Below are 20,403 nucleotides of genomic sequence, written 5' to 3'. Positions count from 1 at the left end.
TCGGCCTCTGTAAATGCACTTTAGAAATCCTAGCATTTTTCCCATTCCATATGTAGGATTGAATGATCGAATCTAAGTCCTTGTAGAAAGCTGCTGTGAGATAAATAGGAAGATTTTGGCATAAGTACAAGAATCTAGGCAGGGAGATCATTTTGATTGAATTAATGCATCCAATCATTGACAGAGGCAAAGTCTTCCAGTACTCGATATTGTGCTTTAATCCCGATATAAATTCTGCAAAGTTTAGTTTGAATATAAGTTTGGGGTCTTTGGGTATAGCACGACCGAGATAGGTAAGATGGCTCTCAACCACTTTGAACGGGACTTTTTGTAAGAATCTAGATGGGAACGTATTGGAAAGAGGCATCAACTCACTCTTTGACCAATTGATTGTATATCTGGAAATTTTACTGAAAGATGTAATCAGGCTGAGAAGGAAGGGGACAGATTTCACAGTGTCGTCCAAATATAATATCACATCATCGGCGTATAAACTAATGAGTGTTTCAACACCGCTGACTCGAAGACCTTCAATGCTCGGGGTCACAGCAAGTGGTTCCAATGCTCGAGCCACAGCAAGTGGTTCCAATGCTATAGCAAAAAGTGCTGGTGACAGCGGGCAGCCCTGCTGAACTGAGCGCTGCAGGCGAAATGGAGCTGACCGATCATTGTTTGTCAGGATGGAGCACATGGGTTCTTGATACATCAGTTTCACCCAGGAAATAAAAGTCTCGCCGAACCCAAACCTACGCAATGATTCGAACATAAACGGCCATTCTACCTGGTCAAAGGCTTTGTGTGCATCAAGGGCCAGAATAGAGGCATTAGTATTCTTATGGTCGAAGTATACAGTGTTAAGTAATCGTCTTACATTAAAAAAAAGATAATCTACCAGGGATAAACCCTGTTTGATCCAGATGAATGATAGATTCATTCAATGATAGATTCTGGTGTCCAAGCTAGCAAACCTTGGGCTCCCATCAGCCACCTGCAGTTGGATCCTGGACTTCCTAACAGGTCGCTCCCAGAGGGTCAGACTGGGCCCCCACACCTCCACTGCTCTGAGCCTGAACACCGGATCGCCACAGGGTTGCGTGCTCAGCCCACTTCTCTACACCCTCTACACTCATGACTGTGTCTCCAACCACCTCAGCAACAAGATCATAAAGTTTGCAGATGACACGACTGTCAAGTTTTTTGGCCTCTACAAATCACCTTAGCTTCTGCCCAAACTTGACAAGGGCTTGCTCCCATCAAAGAAATCCAGGACCAACTCTTCTCAGTGTCATCCTTTTATTTTATTTCTCTTTTCTCTTTAAATCACTGTACTTTCCAATACATGACACCCAAGCAGGTTGAAGACCTACAAACAAACAAATTACAAATTACTTTTAAGTCATCAAAAAAAAAAAAAAATAAACTACTTTCATAAATCCATTTTTGTAAAGCCATCTAGGTCCTCCGAATACAGGTTTGAAGTTCAGTTCCTACCAGTGGTGTTTCTGCAGCAGCTTAAAGATGAGGTCTTTGTTTGTAGAGATTATCCCAAACACAGGTGTGCTGAGTTGCCTTATAGGCTCCTGAAGGCCTGAGTGAGAGAGACGGGTGTGCTTGATTTTCTGTGAGCCACGTGCCAGCTGGGTGGAGATGGTATTGCACTCACACAAATACACCATTTGCTGTTTTAACTTGACAACGACTGTTGTTGGTCTCATCTCAGGCGGGAAGGAGGAGCTGGAGTTCAGGGATGAGGTGAAGCGGCTGTCCGAGTGGTGCAAAGTCAGTAACCTGCTCCTCAACACCTCCAAAACAAAGGAGCTGGTGATCGACTTCAGGAAGAACAAAACGGACATCCAGCCTCTCACCATCAGTGGGACCTGTGTGGAGAGGGTCCCAGTGTTCAGGTTTCTGGGCATGGAGTTGGAGGACAAGCTAACCTGGAGCACCAACACCAAGGAGCTGTTGAAGAAGGCACAGCAGAGACTGTACTTTCTGAGAATACTCAAGAAGAACCGTCTCCCCTCAGACCTGCTGCAGGCCGTCTATCACTGCTCCATAGAAAGTGTGCTCATGTATGGTCTGTGTGTCTGGTACGGCAGCAGCACATCTGTGGCAAGAAGGTGCTCCAGAGGGTTGTTAGGGCAGCAGAGAGAACCATAGGCTGCCCCCTCCCCACTATGGAACAGATTTACACTTCCAGGCTCCACAAGAAAGTTTTGGACATTTTAAATGACTCTTCACACCCTGGCCATGGTCTCTTCCAGCTGCTGCCATCAGGCAAGAGATACAGAGCAATAAAAACCAGGACAAATCACCTAAAAAACAGTTTTTACCCGATGGCAATCATGGCACTAAATTCAAAGGCATAAGAACTTCTGCTCTTGACATCACTTTGTTAAAAATGTAAATTCTGTTGCGACACCTCCAGGCGCTGCAACCATCTTCTGATGTCTATTTATTTCTCATTTTGTACTACTTATTTCTTTATCTTTGTATATTATGTATATACACATAACCTGCATCTTAACTCGAGTTGAGCAAATCTCAATCTCGTTGTAATCTGTTGATGACAATGACAAATAAATCTTATCTTATCTTGGATGTTGAACATTTATTCAGTCTAGTGGCCAAAATTTTTGTGATTATCTTGCGATCCACGTTTTGCAGTGCAATTGGCCTAAAGCTGGCCGGGTCGGTTTTGTCCCTCCCCTCTTTAGGAAAAAGAGAAATGTTGGCCTCATAGAGAGTTCTGGGCAGTTTTCCGTCCTTTTTTGAAGCAGACATCATTCTAAACAGGAGTGGTGCAAGAAGGTCACAAAATTTCTTATAGAAATCCGAGCCAAAGCCGTCAGGCCCGGCTACTTTGCCAGATGGGAGGGATTTTATAGCTTCTGTGACCTCTTGAAGCGTCAAGTCGGATTCCAGATAGTCCCTGTCAGACTTATTTAGTTTGGGCAACGGGAGGGAATCAAAAAAATCATTAAAATCAGATTGTGTTGCATTATTCTCAGAGGAATACAGGTTGGCGTAGAACTCTCTAAATCTACAATTTATGTCAGCAGGGTTGGTTAAGAGCACGCCGGATTTTGACTTAATGCTATAAATTGATCTTGTGGCTTGGGCACCCTTGCCAACAATTTTCCAGGCTTATCACCAAGCTCAAAATCCTTTTGTCGTATTTTCCAAAGCAAGTTACTAACATGGCTGCTCATAATTGCGTTATATTCATATCTAGGTTTAAGTATTTCTTTATAGTCGTCAGGTGATTCAGAGATTTGGTACTTTCTTTCCAGGTTGGAGAGAGCACAATTGATTTCAAATAGACGTTTATCTCTGTCTTTTTTAAGGGCTGAAGTGTAGGAAATTATTTCACCACGCATAACGGTCTTTAATGCTTCCCACAAGATGGGATCAGAGACTTCACCATTATCGTTTATTTCTATAAAGTCCTTTAATTTGGAGGTTATGTTTTTAACAAAGTTATCATCGTTAAGAAGATAACGCCAAACGTATCATATGTGATACATGAGTTTTTGAGACCTCCAAATGAGCAGTGTGACATTTTCTTCCCTAAAAAACCCGATGTATACAATTAGACACATGTAGTGCACTGATAATCCAACAGGGGGCAGTAACTTTCTCACCAGAGGCCTTTCCACTGATACTACAAGACTGCCATGGCAAAGGACTGGGACACATGCGTTTTCAGCAGGAAAACTTTGCCAATTTTAGAAGGTTAAGGTAAGAAAAAAAATTGTTTTGGGGTGAACTATCAATAGGAACACTTACTGAGTTGATGCAATGTAAAATTACTTAGTATTTTATCATAATTTTTTTGTAAAACCGTGTTGAAAAGTGATGTATCAAATTTGATACAGTGGGTCAGTTAACTCGAAAAATCAGTCAATTGTCTTTTATTGTACTTCGTGTATTTTACATCATGTCAAGCAATGTACAGTCTTTTTTCATATAAACTAATGACATGTTTGCATGTTCATAATTTGGTACATTTATAGCTTAAAAATAGATATGCAACTTGCACCTTTTGCTTATTTTCAATGAAAACTGACCAATTCAAAGATAAAATAAACACTCTTTTTTTTGTGCCTGTGGGTTTTCTTTAGATGGCAAAGACATACACTGTTGAAGATATTCTGAATATGATTATGGATGGGAATTCAAGTGACATTGAGCAGCTAGGGGAGGATGAGGATGAGGAATGGACTCCTGCAAGGATTGAGGAACACCCAGATAGCGGCGATGATGACCACCTGAAGAATGTCACGCTGTTGACAAAATCATGATGCCTTTCAAAGGAAAATCACATCTACGGTGCTACATGCCAGGAAAACCTCACAAGTGGGGGTTCAAGATGTGGGGACATGGTGGGCAAAGTGGCTATCTATATGACTGTGATGTGTGCCAAAGGGGAGGAAATCTTGACCAAGAGAAATCTGATGTTGGTGCTACAGGAGATGTTGTCCTGAAAATGACCTCAACCCTTCAAGCAGGAAAGAATCACAAAGTTTTTGCTGACAATTTCTTTACGTCAGTTCCATTGGTAGAGCACTTGAAACAAAGAGGAATCTACTACATAGGCACAGTCCGAATGAACAGGGTGAAGAATTGCCAACTGATGGATGAGAAAGAACTGAAGAAAAACGGAAGAGGGTCACTGGATTTCAGAGTAAACCAGGAAAACAACATCATTGTGAGATGGTATGACAACAAAGCTGTGAACCTGCTCTCTTCTTTTGTTGGTGTTGAACCACTGGGCAGTGTGAAGCGTTGGGATTGAAAAGCCAAAACCCACATAATGGTTCCCAGACCGGCCATTGTTGACACTTACAACAGGTTCATGGGAGGCATTGACCTTCTTGATATGCTTTCTGCACTGTACAAGTTCAGCTTCAGATCCCGAAGATGGCACAGCTGTAGCATGTAATGTAATTATGTAGCAGAATTAATTTTATTTATTAGGCCCGAGCAGCAAAGCGCTGCGAAGGCCTATTGTATCTGTACTGTTTATTATTAGGCCCGAGCAGCAAAGCGCTGCGAAGGCCTATTGTATCTGTACTGTTTATTATTATTATTAGGCCCGAGCAGCAAAGCGCTGCGAAGGCCTATTGTATCTGTACTGTTTATTATTATTATTAGGCCCGAGCAGCAAAGCGCTGCGAAGGCCTATTGTATCTGTACTGTTTATTATTATTATTAGGCCCGAGCAGCAAAGCGCTGCGAAGGCCTATTGTATCTGTACTGTTTCTTATTACGATTCTGCCCCCCCAAAGAGGCGCCTTTTTGGGGGCTTTATGATATTCAAAAACTCACCAAACTTGGCGGTCGCGACTAGAAAATTTAAAAATTTTGAATTTTAAGGTTGTCGCAAAAATCGCAAAAAAAATTGCTCAACGCCGGCAACTAGCAATTTTCTGTTGACACAATGGTATGAACGTACTTTATCGTAGGGACATGAAATTTGGTACACTTGTAGAGCTCACCAAAAGACTCAGAACTTACATTTAATGTTATAAGCCAACTGTCACAGGAAGTCGGCCATTTTGTATTGAAAGTCCATTTTTGACCTCGATTTTGACGTTTACAGCCTTCGTATTTGATTGAACTCCTCCTAGGGATTTCGATTGATCGGCTTCAATCTTGGTCAGTCTGATCATAAGGCATGTCTGATTTAAAGTTATCAAATTGGTGAGTTTTGGAGCATGTTGAAGGGGGGTTAGCAGGGGTCAAAGTTCACCTACTCGCCATGAAACACGAAACTCTTATATTTCCTATACAAAAACACATAGAGGGACCAAACTTTCAGTGATTGATCGTCATCAGGTGGCCTACAATACACTATGGTCAAATGATGACATCACTTAGGCCACGCCCCCTGAGAACAGGAAGTGTAATGTTTTACTGTGAACGGTCGCTATCTTAGCCCTTTGAGCTAATCAACATGAAACTGTGTCCAGAGACAGAAGACATGTTGGTGTGTTGACGATTCCAACCCCGACCTGCTTTGACATAGCAGGTGGGCGTGGCGGCGCGGCGAAGTGACCTGTAACGCCGTTGCCATACGTTTGGCTCTGAATTTCACAATTTCAGGCCCAGCTGCTCCAAACTCACTAGGATGGATCCTTATCCACCCACCGACAGAAATTCATAACAAAATTTGGTGGGCGTGGCCTAATTTCTCTATAGGGCCCCCTAGAGTATATTAAATGAACAGCCCCAAGCCGTGCTTTATCCTAGAATTACGAAACTTGGTACATATGTGTATCTTGTCAGGACGTACAAAAAAGTCTATTAGAGCCATGGTCGAAACCCAACAGGAAGTCGGCCATTTTGTATTGAAGGTCCATTTTGGACCTCGATTTTGACGTTTACAGCCTTTGCATTTGATCGAACTCCTACTAGGGATTTCGATTGATCGGCTTCAAACTCGGTCAGTCTGATCATAAGGCATGTCTGATTTAAAGTTATCAAAACGGTGGCTGTATGAGCTTGCTGAAGGGGGGTTACCAGGGGTCAAAGTTCACCTACTCGCCATGAAACACGAAACTCTTATATATCCTGCACAGAAACTCACAGAGACACCAAACTTTCAGTTATTGATCATCATTAGGTGTCTTAAAAGACCCTGTGGTGAAATGATGACATCGCTTAGGCCACGCCCCCTGAGAACAGGAAGTGTCATGTTTTACTGTGAACAGTCGCTATCTTAGCCCTTTGACCTAATCAACATGAAACTGTGTCCAGAGACAGAAGACATGTTGGTGTGTTGTGGATTCAAGCCCTGACTGGCTGCGATTAAGCAGGTGGGCGTGGCGGCGTGGCGAAGTGACCTGTAACGCCGATGCCATACGTTTCCTTCTAGATTCCACATGTTTCGACCGAGCTGCACCAAACTTGGCCTGAGTGATCCTGGTAGGATGCCCGTCGATCCTACGCCATCATATTATGACGTCATCTAAGCCCCGCCCCCTCAGAACAGGAAGTGCCGTTTTTTTCCTTGGAAAGCTCCATTTATGGCTCTCTTGACCTAATCAAGGTGATTCTGTGTTGGATGACAGATAGGAAGTTTTTCTCGCTTGCTTTAAAGTGCCAAGAGTTTTCAATGGCGGCAACGCCGTTCGTATACGTTTGCCTCTACATTCCACATATTTTGACCGAGCTCCATCAAACTTGGCCTGAGTGATCCTGGTGGGATGCCCGTCGATCCTACATCATCATATTATGACGTCATCTAAGCCCCGCCCCCTCAGAACAGGAAGTGCCGTTTTTTTGCTTGGAAAGCTGTTTATGGCTCTTTAGACCTAATCAAGATGATTCGGATGATAAACTCTGTCAATGCTCGCTGCTGGCTGAACCGTGTGGGCGTGGCCAAATGGCGAATATCAGTCCCTCGCCATATTCATACGTTTGGCTCTAATTCACACATGGATCATCCGATTGGCGCCAAACTGGATATGTATGACCTTTGTTCACCTCTAAATAGCCCAACGGGTTTGAGATGTAATTTGACTCCACTGCGCCCCCTAAGTTAATACATCGGCTCTGTCTCCTCGATGCATCGACCGATCTGCACCAGATTTTTTGACAGTCGTCTGGGAGCGCCGCCGAACCCATTCACGCGTGTCGCCCGGTGGACGGACGGGGAAAATGCGCGACAGCTTCTGCGGCGGCTGGCGGGCGGCGGTGCTGGAAACTGCGGCAGAGCTTCTGCGGTGGCGAGCGGGCTGCGGCTCTGGAAAACGTGCGAGAGCTTCTGCGGTGGCTGGAACCCCCGCGGTGGCCAATAGGCCGGAGCAGCGCTTGCTGCGAGGGCCGCCCGAGGCTGCTTGCAGCTTTAATTAGGCCCGAGCAGCAAAGCGCTGCGAAGGCCTATTGTATCTGTACTGTTTTATTAGGCCCGAGCAGCAAAGCGCTGCGAAGGCCTATTGTATCTGTACTGTTTCTTATTACGATTCTGCCCCCCCAAAGAGGCGCCTTTTTGGGGGCTTTATCATATTCAAAAACTCACCAAACTTGGCCTGACTCATCCTGTTGTGATGCCTGACAATGCTATGTCATCATATTATGATGTCATTTAAGCCCCGCCCCCTCAGAATGAATTAGAGAGATTTTCTGTGTAATTACATAATAAACAGTCCATGTTCGTCGTTTGTAGGGCAATGCTGCCCTCTGCTGGCCACTGAAATAGTTTCATTATTTCAGTAATTCGACACCAGAGGGCAGCATTGCCCTACGGAATGACAGAGTTCAATTTTGTAATGAAGAGGAAAAAATTAAAAATTTGTAATTCTAACACAAAAACTCACAGAGACACCAAACATTCAGTTATTGATCATCACCTTGTGTCCAATAATAGCCAATGGTTAAATGATGACATCACTTAGGCCACGCCCCCTGACAACAGGAAGTCTCGTATTTTACTGTGAACGGTCGATAGCTTCTGCACCAAACTTTGCCTGAGTGAATCTGGTAGGATGCTCGTCGATCCTACGTCATCATATTATGACGTCATCTAAGCCCCGCCCCCTCAGAACAGGAAGTGCTATTTTTTTCCTTGGAAACTTTCATCTATGGCTCTCTTGACCTAATCAAGGTGATTCTGTGTTGGATGACAGATAGGAAGTTGGTCTCGCTTGCTTTAAAGTGCCAAGAGTTTTCAATGGCGGCAACGCCGTTCGCATACGTTTGCCTCTACATTCCACATATTTTGACCGAGCTCCATCAAACTTGGCCTGAGTGATCCTGGTGGGATGCCCGTCGATCCTACGTCATCATATTATGACGTCATCTAAGCCCCACCCCCTCAGAACAGGAAGTGCCGTTTTTTTCCTTGGAAAGCTCTGTTTATGGCTCTCTTGACCTAATCAAGATGATTCGGATGATAAACTCTGTCAATGCTCGCTGCTGACTGAACCGTGTGGCCGTGGCCAAATGGCGAATATCAGTCCCTCACCATATGCATACGTTTGGCTCTTATTCACGCATAGATCATCCGATTGGCGCCAAACTGGATATGTATGACCTTTGTTCACCTCTAAAGAGCCCAACGAGGTTGAAATGTAATTTGGCTCCACTGCGCCCCCTAAGTTAATACATCGGCTGTATGTCCTCGATGCATCAACCGATCTGCACCAGATTTTTTGACAGTCGTCGGGGAGCGCCGCCGAACGCATTCACGCGTATCGCCCGGTGGACGGGCGGGGAAAAGCGTGACAGCTTCTGCGGTGGCGAGCGGGCTGCGGCTCTGGAAACCGCGCAAGAGCTTCTGCGGTGGCCGGAACCCCCGCGGTGGCCAATAGGCCGGAGCGGCGCTTGCTGCGAGGGCCGCCCGAGGCTGCTTGCAGCTTTAATTTATTTTATTTTTCTTTATGAACCTTCTCAAAACTAATTTTCTTTGAATTGACATGTCTGTAATACATTATTTCTGTTTTATCTTGCTTTCATTTTTGGTCCCTAGTGTGTAAAAAGCCATCCTCATCTATGAATATTGGTTTTCCTTTGTTTTTTAATTGTATTTTGTTTTGGTGGGGAAGCTTTTATTTTCGTACTTCCTGTTAGTGCTTATATCCTGTGTGTTCCCGCTGCCCTCCTCAGTTCGCGCCAAGCTGCGCTGGGGAGAGGTAAGTGTACAGAGTTGTCTTTCATTTGAGTATTATAATATTGAAAACGTTCTAAAAATATGTTGTAAACTCACATATATATATATTCATGTTTAGCGCAGCACTATGATGGGCATTTGTCTCCCACATTGGTGACACCCATCAAGTTTTCTGTATCAAAGTGGTTATTTTATTTTTCCTTTTGGTTGATTAGGGTGTTTGGAGAATCCGAAGCCCAGGAGCTGCTGTGCTTAAAATGTTCTTGTTTTGAACAGGTATGTGGGTTGTTTCAGATTTTATTCTGATGTTAAATTGCACATTTCTATGTTATGGTGGAAAATTGTAATTGCAGGGCAGATTATTTCTGTTTAGGTTTTATTTTAATTGCTTTGTATGTCAGAGAATTTTAGTTTTGTTAATGCATTTCTATCAGTTCGCGCCAAGCTGCGCTGGGGAGAGGGTGTTTGGAGAATCCGAAGCCCAGGAGCTGCTGTGCTTAAAATGTTCTTGTTTTGAACAGGAATAAAATTATCCTGAATCCTGATTCCGAGGTGGTCCTGACTCCCTGTTCCACAACCGTTACACATGTACATTTGGTGGCACACCATCACAGTGGTGACACACCATCCATGCAATCAATGCATAGATCCGCTACAGAAGAAACCTGGAGAAACTGCATCCCAGGCAGAAACACCTGCCCCTGCGAAGGTTTCAGGCCTCTGTTGCCACTGCCCTCACAAGTGCACGAAAGGTCAAAAAGTGTGGCAGACCTTTGTCCTCTCCGGAAGCAACGCCAACCCCTCCTAGGAGGAGGAAAACCACCGAGTTGCCCCCTGATGTGAGAAAGGATGGCCTCAATCATTTCCCAACATGGGAAACCGGACAGAGATGCAAGCACTGTGTGGGCCACTTTGCCCATGTGTTCTGTAAGAAATGCAGAGTGCATCTTTGTCTGAACAAGGACAGAAAGCCTATCATAATGCAAAATAAAAAGGTTGTGAGCCACAATATGTCTAGAAAATAATTGAAATGTTATGTGTTCTCGAGACTGCCACCCTGCCAGTTCCATTGGTGGATTTGTTATTGCTGCATTGTTGTAGCACTTTTTATGTTTGGAATTAACAATTTATCTGAGTTATTTGTGTTTTACTATGTTTTTGTTTGTTCAAGAAAAAATAATCTTTGAGCATTGTGACCCGATGTATCAAATATGATACAAAATGAAACTCATATGGATATGAGTTTCATTTTTTCACAAAAATGAGTTTCATATAATTCCCCTGGATTGGCAGACTGGGGTGGTGGTCCCCCTGTTCAAAAAGGGGGACCGGAGGGTGTGCTCCAATTATAGAGGGGTCACACTCTTAAGCCTCCCTGGCAAGGTCTATTCAGGGGTCCTGGAGAGGAGGGTCCGTCGGATAGTCGAACCTCGGATTCAGGAAGAGCAGTGTGGTTTTCGTCCTGGTCGTGGAACACTGGACCAGCTCTACACCCTCAGCAGGGTCCTGGAGGGTGCATGGGAGTTCGCCCAACCAGTCTACATGTGTTTTGTGGACTTGGAGAAGGCGTTCGACCGTGTCCCTCGGGGAGCCCTGTGGGGGGTTCTCCGGGAGTATGGGGTACCGGGCCCTTTGATACGGGCTGTCAGGTCCCTGTATGACCGGTGTCAGAGTCTGGTCCGCATTGCCGGCAGTAAGTCGGGCTCATTTCCGGTGAGAGTTGGACTCCGCCAGGGCTGCCCTTTGTCACCGATTCTGTTCATCACTTTTATGGACAGAATTTCTAGGCGCAGCCAAGGTGTTGAGGGGATCCGATTTGGTGGCCTTGGGATCTCATCTCTGCTTTTCGCAGACGATGTGGTCCTTTTGGCTTCATCAGATCGTGATCTGCAGCTCTCGCTGGAGCGGTTCGCAGCCGAGTGTGAAGCGGCCGGGATGGGGATCAGTGCCTCCAAATCCGAGGCCATGGTCTTGAGCCGGAAAAGGGTAGAGTGCCTTCTCCGGGTCAGGGGGGGTGTCCTGCCCCAAGTGGAGGAGTTTAAGTATCTCGGGATCTTGTTCACGAATGGGGGAAGAAGGGAGCGGGAGATCGACAGGCGGATTGGCGCAGCGTCTGCTGTCAAGCGGGCGCTGTACCGGTCCGTCGTGGTGAAGAGAGAGCTGAGCCAAAAAGCGAAGCTCTCGATTTACCGGTCGATCTACGTTCCCACCCTCATCTATGGTCATGAGCTTTGGGTCATGACCGAAAGAACGAGATCGCGGATACAAGCGGCCGAAATGGGTTTTCTCCGTAGGGTGGCTGGGCTCTCCCTTAGAGATAGGGTGAGAAGCTCAGTCATCCGGGAGGGACTCAGAGTAGAGCCGCTGCTCCTTCACATCGAGAGGAGCCAGTTGAGGTGGCTTGGGCATCTGGTCAGGATGCCTCCTGGACGCCTCCCTGGTGAGGTGTTCCGGGCACGTCCCACCGGGAGGAGACCCCGGGGAAGACCCAGGACACGCTGGAGAGACTATGTCTCTCGGCTGGCCTGGGAACGCCTCGGGATTCCCCCGGAAGAGCTGGAAGAAGTGGCCGGGGAGAGGGAAGTCTGGGCCTCCCTTCTGAAGCTGCTACCCCCGCGACCCGACCCCGGATAAGCGGAGGAAGATGGATGGATGGATGGATGGATGGAAACTCATATATGGAAAATGATATTTGAAAAAAAAAATTTGTTTGTTCAGAGGGACCAATAAAGGCTCCAGTTTCAAAGAATTGGAATTTTCTGTCAGTTAATTCATGGTGTGGGCTTTACAGGGTTAAGACGCCAGGAATAAGTCTGTCTGGGGAGGGACAGATTTAGTGATATAGCTAGGGGGCAATGGTCAGAGATCAGTATATTATGGTATCTAGAGTCAGCGATTTGAGAAATAAGATTGTTACTTATTAGAAAATAATCAATCCTGCTGTAGGATTTATGCACATGTGAGTAAAATGAGTACTCTCTACTCGTGGAATGTTGAGCCCTCCAAATATCAACCATATTCCTTGCTTTGAGAAGATTATTTAGAAGTTTAGTAGACGCCGCTTCAGGTGCTGGTCGTTTAGATGATCTGTCAAGAAAGGGGTCAATATAACAGTTTAAATCCCCTGCTATTATTACATTTGAATGGCTATCATCAGGAAGCAGATCAAAAACTTTTCTAAAAAAATTAGGATCATCTGAATTTGGGCCGTAAACATTAAGGAGAATTAATGGTTTCGAGTTTAAGGTGCCAATTACCAACACGTATCTGCCCATAGGGTCATTGACCACAGATGATGCCTGAAATGGGATATTCTTTCTCAATAATATGGCCACACCACGAGCGTGTGAGGTAAATGATGACTGGTATATTTGAGACACCCAGCTACACTGTAGTCTATCTTGTGCGTCTTTTCTAATATGGGTCTCTTGTAGGAAAACAATGTCTGCAGCTAGGGACTTCAGGTGTTTAAAAACTTTCCCCCTCTTCCTTACACTACCAAGACCTTTTACATTCCATGAGATCAGTTACAGATTTCTCCCCTTCATCCGCCCCCCACCAGGAGCATCAGTCATTGAACACATATATTGTCAGAAGTGCTAGATTTGATGCTGTGTGATACAAACAAATACCATATGCGCATCTGGGTAGAACAAAACAGACAAATAACATCCCCCCACCCCACCCGAACTCCCCCCCTCCCACATTCCAGCGTCTAAGGAACACGACGCACATCCCTCCCCCCCCAAAAGCAAGACAGGGGCTGCCGGACAGAAAGCGAACCGATCCCAGTCAAGTCGCAACATCCTCCACCACAACAACCCTTAGACTGGCAAAGAAATTAAACAACTCTACCAAATAATCTCAAAATATATTTCCTACAAGAACAGGCCCGGGTTATTCAGCATGTGCTCAGGGCGTCTGTACATTATTAAAGATATAGTTCGACAGATAAACCACTGCATGGTGCAGGTGGCTAACCACAGGGAGTCAGCACACCTTAAAGCAGAAAAGAGGAAAAAGGAAGAGAGAATGCCACCTGGCCCACTATTCCTTTTCAGTCGCGCTGCTCTTCTTTCGTAGGCGAGCCGCCTCCGCCAGATCCGGATCGTTGAATACGTCAGGGGGATTTCCGTCCAGCCATTGCACCTGCAGCCGGGTACCGCAGCTGGAACTTGATTCCGTCCCCTCTCAAGGCTTGCATCACGTTTCGAAATGCGCGGCGCTGGCTCATCACTTCGCTGGTATAATCAGGAAAAATCAAAACTTTGTTCCCCTTATATTCCAACGGCTTTCTTTTACGCCAACGATTTTGATGTTGTGCCTTCGGGAACGAGCCTCCAAGTCCAGCAACTTAGTTTGCTGCCGAGTAACAAGCTTTGCGAGCTCCGCACATTTCGTTTCAAGTTCCCCCAGACGCTCCTCGTGTGCGTTGATTGCTGATTCTTGGCCGACCATGCGGTTCTGTAAGTCAGTCTGTGCAGCTAGAACAGACTCGTCAAGTTTCTCCAATATTGAGGCTGACATATTTTTACATATTTCCAGGCACATTACCAGCATCTGGGCCTTGTCGCCAGAAGCGCAGTCCCCAATTTCGTTCGCAGCTCCGCTGGCGAGGCCACTGCTAGCATTAGCCTCGTTAGCATTAGCACCGCCGATGTATCCGTCCATGGTCTTATTTTTCCCGGAGTTTGTGGCTTTTTTCGGCAGCGGCATGATGCCCGGTTACTAGTCGGAGGTGCAGAGTCAACGATGCCTGCTCCTAGATGTTTTTATCGTGGTATTTAGATATTTGTTTAAAGTTGTGGTGGAGAGCGCAAACCAACACGTCTACATCCTACAGCCGCGCACTAGCGCCCCCCTAACAGACATTTTTAACACCTAACTGGACCAAGCCACAGTGCCAGCCTGTCTCAAAACTGCCTCCATCATTCCGGTGCCAAAGAAACCTCAAGTCACCTCTTTCAACGATTACCGGCCTGTGGCACTGACTCCCATCATGATGAAGTGCTTTGAAAGGCTGGTAAAAGAACACATCGTCTCCAGACTCCCCTCCACATTCGACCCGTTCCAGTTTGCCTACCGCCGAAACCGCTCCACTGAGGACGCTATCTCCTCCGCCCTACACCTGAGCCTGGCTCACCTGGAGGAGAAGAACACTCATGTGCGGATGTTGTTCCTGGACTTCAGCTCAGCGTTCAACACAATCATCCCACAGCATCTGGCAGGAAAACTGGGACACCTGGGCTTCAGCACCCCCCTGCGCAACTGGCTGCTAGACTTCCTCACCGACAGACCTCAGTCAGTCCGGATCGGACAACACACCTCCGATGTCATCACCCTCAGCACAGGCTCCCCTCAGGGCTGCGTCCTGAGCCCTCTGCTGTTCACTCTGATGACACACGACTGCGTCCCCAGGTTCGCCACCAACCACATCGTGAAGTTCGCGGACGACACAACGGTGGTGGGCCTCATCAGAGACGACAACGACCTGGACTACAGAGAGGAGGTGGAGCAGCTGGTGCAGAGACAACAGCCTGATCCTGAACGTTGACAAGACGAAGGAGATGATCGTCAACTTCAGGAAGAACCGGCCCAGCCACGCTCCACTGCTCATCAACAGCTCGGCTGTGGAGGTGGTCAGCAGCACCAAATTCCTGGGGGTGCACATCACTAACGACCTCACCTGGACTGTGAACACCACGTCTCTGGTCAAGAGGGCACAGAAACGCTTGTATTTCCTGCGGAGGATGAGAAGAGCACACCTGCCCCCGCCCATCCTCAAGACGTTCTACAGAAGCACCATAGAGAGCATTCTGACCAGCTGCCTCTCTGTGTGGTGTGGAGGCTGCAGCGCCTCCGACTGGAAGAACGTGAGGAGAGTGGTGCGGACAGCAGAGAGGATCATCGGGGCCCCCCTTCCCTCCATTCAGGACATTTCATCCCAGCGCTGCGTGTCCCGAGGCCGAAACATCATCAGTGACCCCTCACACCCCCACCATGGACTGTTCTCCCTGCTGCCCTCTGGAAAGAGGTTCTGCAGCATCCGGTGCAGGTCCACCAGGTTCTGAAACAGCTTTTTCCCACTTGCCATCAGACTGCTGAACTCTTAACTGGACTGCACTTAAAATCTGGTCTCCACTTTATACCTTGCACATGTACAGAGCTAAGTAACTTCTATTTTACTGTCAGTCCTGCACTTTATATTTTATATTGTATTTTATTTTATTCTGGAGTAACCTCACAACATTGGAACCTCAAAACACTGTCCTGAGCCGTATGCAACGAAACTTCGTTCTGTATTCACCCTGTGCATGCAAAATGACAATAAAGTCAGTCTAAGTTTGTTCTTCACTCGATTTGTATGAGAGATTACACCCCTCCAACTCAAAATCTAAAGATTTGTCATTTAAGGTCACAGACAATGTTATTACTTGAAAGTGACTTATAGATGATTTCAAATATTCACTAATATTGTCAAAATTTGTATGAAGACTTCTAAAATTAAAATGAATAAGTGAAAAAATATCCAAATCGACACCTGTTTATCTGTATAATATTTACAATTGTTAGTTCCATGTAATACATTACTGTCTGGATCAATGTTATTTTCATAATCAAATGTTTTTAGTTCGGTACCGTCATTTCTTTACAAACTTGATTCATTTACAAATTTTTACATTAACTAATTACCAAGACAGAATAAACCGTAAAAAATGGAAAGAAAAGGAAAAAGGGAGAAAAAGAAAATAAATACATATTGCATGTCTATTGTTTTTGTCCTTTCTATTTTCCCCTCCTTTTTTACTCAAGTTTTTCAAGAAGGGCTTTAACTTTTAAAAGAGCTAGTTTAAGTGACTTGGAGGCCAATAAATCTTCAGTCTGAGGTTCTTTTAGGCAGGGGATCAGTCTGATGAATTAGGTCCCCTATATTTTATGTTTCTGTTTCTTGTAAATTTTCTTGTAGTGATCCGGACAGGTAATGTCCTGTTCTGCAGTGCCGAGGGGCCAGACACATTCTGGAGCAAGAAGGGTGTAAAGATAAAGTCTGGACTCAGACCTCAGACCTCAGAAACGCAGAGTGATGGATCCTCTGGGACGTTAGAGTCAGGTGGCTTAAATGAAGTGAGGTCTGCTATGTGAGCGCTAAGGAGTGACGTCCTAAGTACAACCTGTTGATTCATTCCATCTGTAAATTTAAGAAACTCCGGTCCAGAAGACATTTTGCCATGTGCATCTTGTGAATCCTGTGAATGAGTGGGTGAGCAGAGAGGGAGGGGAGAAGGAGGAAGGGAACCAGTCGCTCTGTCTCCAGTCGATGTATCAGCTTGTTTTGGAACTGGTTGTTCCTGATAAGCCGACGGTTCCTTCCTAGTCAGAAATCCTTGAGCCTGTTCTTCTGAAGCGATGATCACGTTGCTGTCCTTGTTGATAAAATGAAAAAGATTTGCAGTGAGTAGCTTTATCCCATGTTTATTAAGATTGCGTCCACTTCTTCCAAAAAGGTGAAAGCGCTGCCAATAGATCCAGAGGTTATGGATGAAGGTCACTGAGCTGGCAGAGCAGCTTTTAATCAGCCATTTGTTTATCATGTCCAGCCTGGAGTGTTTTTCGTCTCCCCATTGAGGTGATTGAATTGGACCACTGAGAAATAACTTCATTTTTAATTTTCCCATAGTTTTCAGTAGAACATTAAAGTCCTTTTTCAGAATCTCAGATTTCTGCTTTGCCACATTGTTGGCTCCAACATGCACAACTAAAGACTCAATATCTGGCTGATCAGCGGTCAGCGAAAGAACTTTAAGAGTTAAATCAGATACAGTGTCACCAGGAAAAGAAATCACTCTCGTTTTCTTGGGATTGCAAACGTGACTGATTCCATTTACTGCCTCATCTCCAACAATAAGCACTTTTGGCATACCTTTCGTTTTCCTGGTAGCCGCTTTGTCCTTTGGAGCTTTGGGGGGTGGATGTGATGGTCTTGCCTCATTGTTGATGTTTGAAAGCGAGGTTTCACTCAGAGGCTCAGGCTGGAGTACAGAAAATCTGTTTTTCAGTGGGATTCCCACAGAGTCAGAATGTTTTGAGGCCCGGGCTGGTCGCTCTGTCCTTGGGAGCGGGGTCGGTGGAACCGTTTTGGTTGCAGCTGCTTGTTTGTTTTTCTTTGGTGGAGCAGGTGTTGAGGTTGAAGGTGGGTTTCGGCTCAGAGCCGGCCACGCTGATTCGTCCAGGTGAGGGGTTCTCCCTGTCAGTCGCCTCATCGGATCTGCGGTGTGAGACTTTTGCTTCGGCTTGGCACCCAGAGCGTTCCAGGGTGAGCTGCTTGATGCGAGGCTTACAACCTCTCCGTTGATTTGAGAAAGAGTTGTCTGATTTCCACAGTTAGCATTGATTTCAAAGTTCACCTCCAGCTGTTTGATCTTCATTTCTATAGACTGAAGTCGTTGTATAATACTGCTAATGTCCTTGAGGTCGGCCGGAGGCATTTTGTCCTGGTTCAACTTGGAGATGAAGAAAAGTAAGGTAAAAATAAAAGTAAGAAAATCCCCCAGTCCTTAGGTTTGTAGTAATCCAGTTATGATGTTGAAAATGTGAATATAACTATAAAAACTGTCACTTTAAAAATAGCTCAGGCAAAGTTATCAGTAAAAACGGGAGAGAGCAGGACAAGCTGTTCCTCCTTCAGCTGCCACACAGAAAAATCTCCATAATATATTGATCATAATTTGATCAATGCAATTGATCAAATTTCTTGACTAGAACACTGGGCACAGGAGAGCCCTCTTGCCCTGCGGGGACACACCTGGCGGGATACACCCTGGATTTATTCATGATAACAGGATTTCTGCTGTTTGAATCTTGTGGATTCCTGGCTTATCGACAAATGGAGTTAATGTGTTAACTTAAGTTCAGGAGCAAGGCCATGCCCAAACCACACCTCTAATTTTCCAGGCGGCCTATTTATACTCTGCTCACCCACTCATCTCAGTCTGTTACGTTTCGTCAACCGTCAGACCCGTGTTTCTTGCTACGATTTCAAATCTTTAAATTCAACTCATCATGGAATGAGACGTGGCTATTCAGCTCTTCCCTTCTGATTCAGACGATGATATTCAATACTTCATCTGCTGCCGAATATTCTCCACTTCCAGTAATTAGTCAAGCTCCATGTCGCAAACGCCTGTGCTCTGTCATCTTCAATACTCGAACTCCATCTCGCACCTCATTGTCATCATTTCAACATCCGTCTGAGGTTCATCTTTCACCTCCAACAACATTCCAGTCCCATGGTCATAGACTGCTTAGAGGTGTCAGACATCAAGCTCATTCTTCCAGGCCACTGCCGCCTTCCAGAGTCACTCAGCCAAACAACATTCACGTCCCAGCGCTCCACCGTAGGCGTCTCAACTTGTCGAGGCCTCAGGTTCCGAGTTGTCGCTTGTCTTCAATGCTCTCTACATGAGAAAGGAATCCCCTTTCAGAAGGTCAGACAACAACGTCTGTTTCCTCCTCCATCATCTCCGGTGATGTCATTCTGATGCCGGCTCGTAGACCTCCATCAGAGCGTCAGGCTCTTCCCGGATCACTGTGGACTTCCAGAGTCTCTCAGCCAAGCAACACCAACATATCCACATCTCAACGTTCCTCCTCAGAAACTCAACAGTACCACGACCAAAGACTAAACATCCCGGACTTCCGCTTCCTCCTCCAGTGTCTCCGGTGACATAATTTCCACCTCCACTCGCACCGATTCCGGACCTCTACTCGAAACCGATAGCTCCACTAGTGGGAGCCAGATCGTATTACACTCTCTGCCCGCATCCTCTCTATTTGAGTTTAAAAGCTCTTGTCTGTACCATCATTTCATCCCTATCCTCCTGTGCTACACAAACATCTTTTTAACATGCATAATCAGAGCTCCCCCTTCTGTCCCTTTCATGCAATAACTAGATAACGTCCCTCTTCCGTTTCACCTTCATTTTACCATCAAATTCTAAATTATATGGATGGCCATTGCCAGGAAAGATCTTCCACACTGATCTGTTCTACTCAGAATCAGAAGCAACCTCTAACTGAAGTTGCTCTGCTTTCCCAAATCAGTCTCATGAATAAGATGTTGTTCATAATTTTTTTGATTTATGAAAAATCTTAATTTACATTATGTTTAAAAAACCCATAAATGCAGTGCTAGAAAACACAGTCAATTGAAATATAACATTTTGCCTTGAGACACTATTACACACCATTTACAATGTTTCAACAGCAACTCTAAATAAGTGTGTTAAGTCTGAATCTAAAGGAAGTCCGTGTTTCAATAGTTTTGCAGTTTTCTGAAAGTTGTTCCACATTCGTGATGCTTAGAAGCAGAAGACTACTTCTCCATGTTTGGTTGTGAACGCAGAACAGTCCGCAATCAGAAGACCCAAGAAGTCAGGAAGGTTGATACAACAGCAGCTCTTCACGTATTGTGGCGCTAAGCCATTCAGTGATTTATAAACTAACAACAGTATTTTATAGTCTATTCTCTGAGCTTCAGGAACCCAGTGTAAGGACTTTAGAACTACAGTGATGTGCACTACCTTCCAGACTTTAGCCAAACACCAGCAGCAGGATTCCGGATCAGCCGCAGCTGTCTGAATTAGTCATCTACTGAGCAGTACCAGTCTTCTTTATCAGAAGGTCAAACCTTTTAGGTCCCTGACTCTGATGTTGCTGCCCCAGCAGATTACGGCAGAAGAGACGATGCTCTCAACAATAGGATTATAGGAAATGCACAACATCTTGCT

General features: G+C 45.5%; 1 long non-coding RNA gene across 1 annotated transcript; it reads left to right on the top strand.

Moving 5' to 3' along the window:
- Positions 1–9,441: 9,441 nt before the first annotated feature.
- LOC114146956 (uncharacterized) lies at positions 9,442–10,200 on the top strand. The gene is made up of 3 exons (XR_003595992.1): positions 9,442–9,638; positions 9,832–9,892; positions 10,138–10,200. It is a non-coding gene; the product is annotated as an uncharacterized LOC114146956 (long non-coding RNA).
- The last annotated feature ends 10,203 nt before the right edge of the window (positions 10,201–20,403 follow it).

The sequence above is a fragment of the Xiphophorus couchianus genome, chromosome 6 (genome assembly GCF_001444195.1).
Source record: "Xiphophorus couchianus chromosome 6, X_couchianus-1.0, whole genome shotgun sequence".
NCBI lineage: Eukaryota > Metazoa > Chordata > Actinopteri > Cyprinodontiformes > Poeciliidae > Xiphophorus > Xiphophorus couchianus.
Note: the sequence above shows the minus strand (reverse complement) of the source record. Positions and strands in the feature narration are given on the sequence as shown.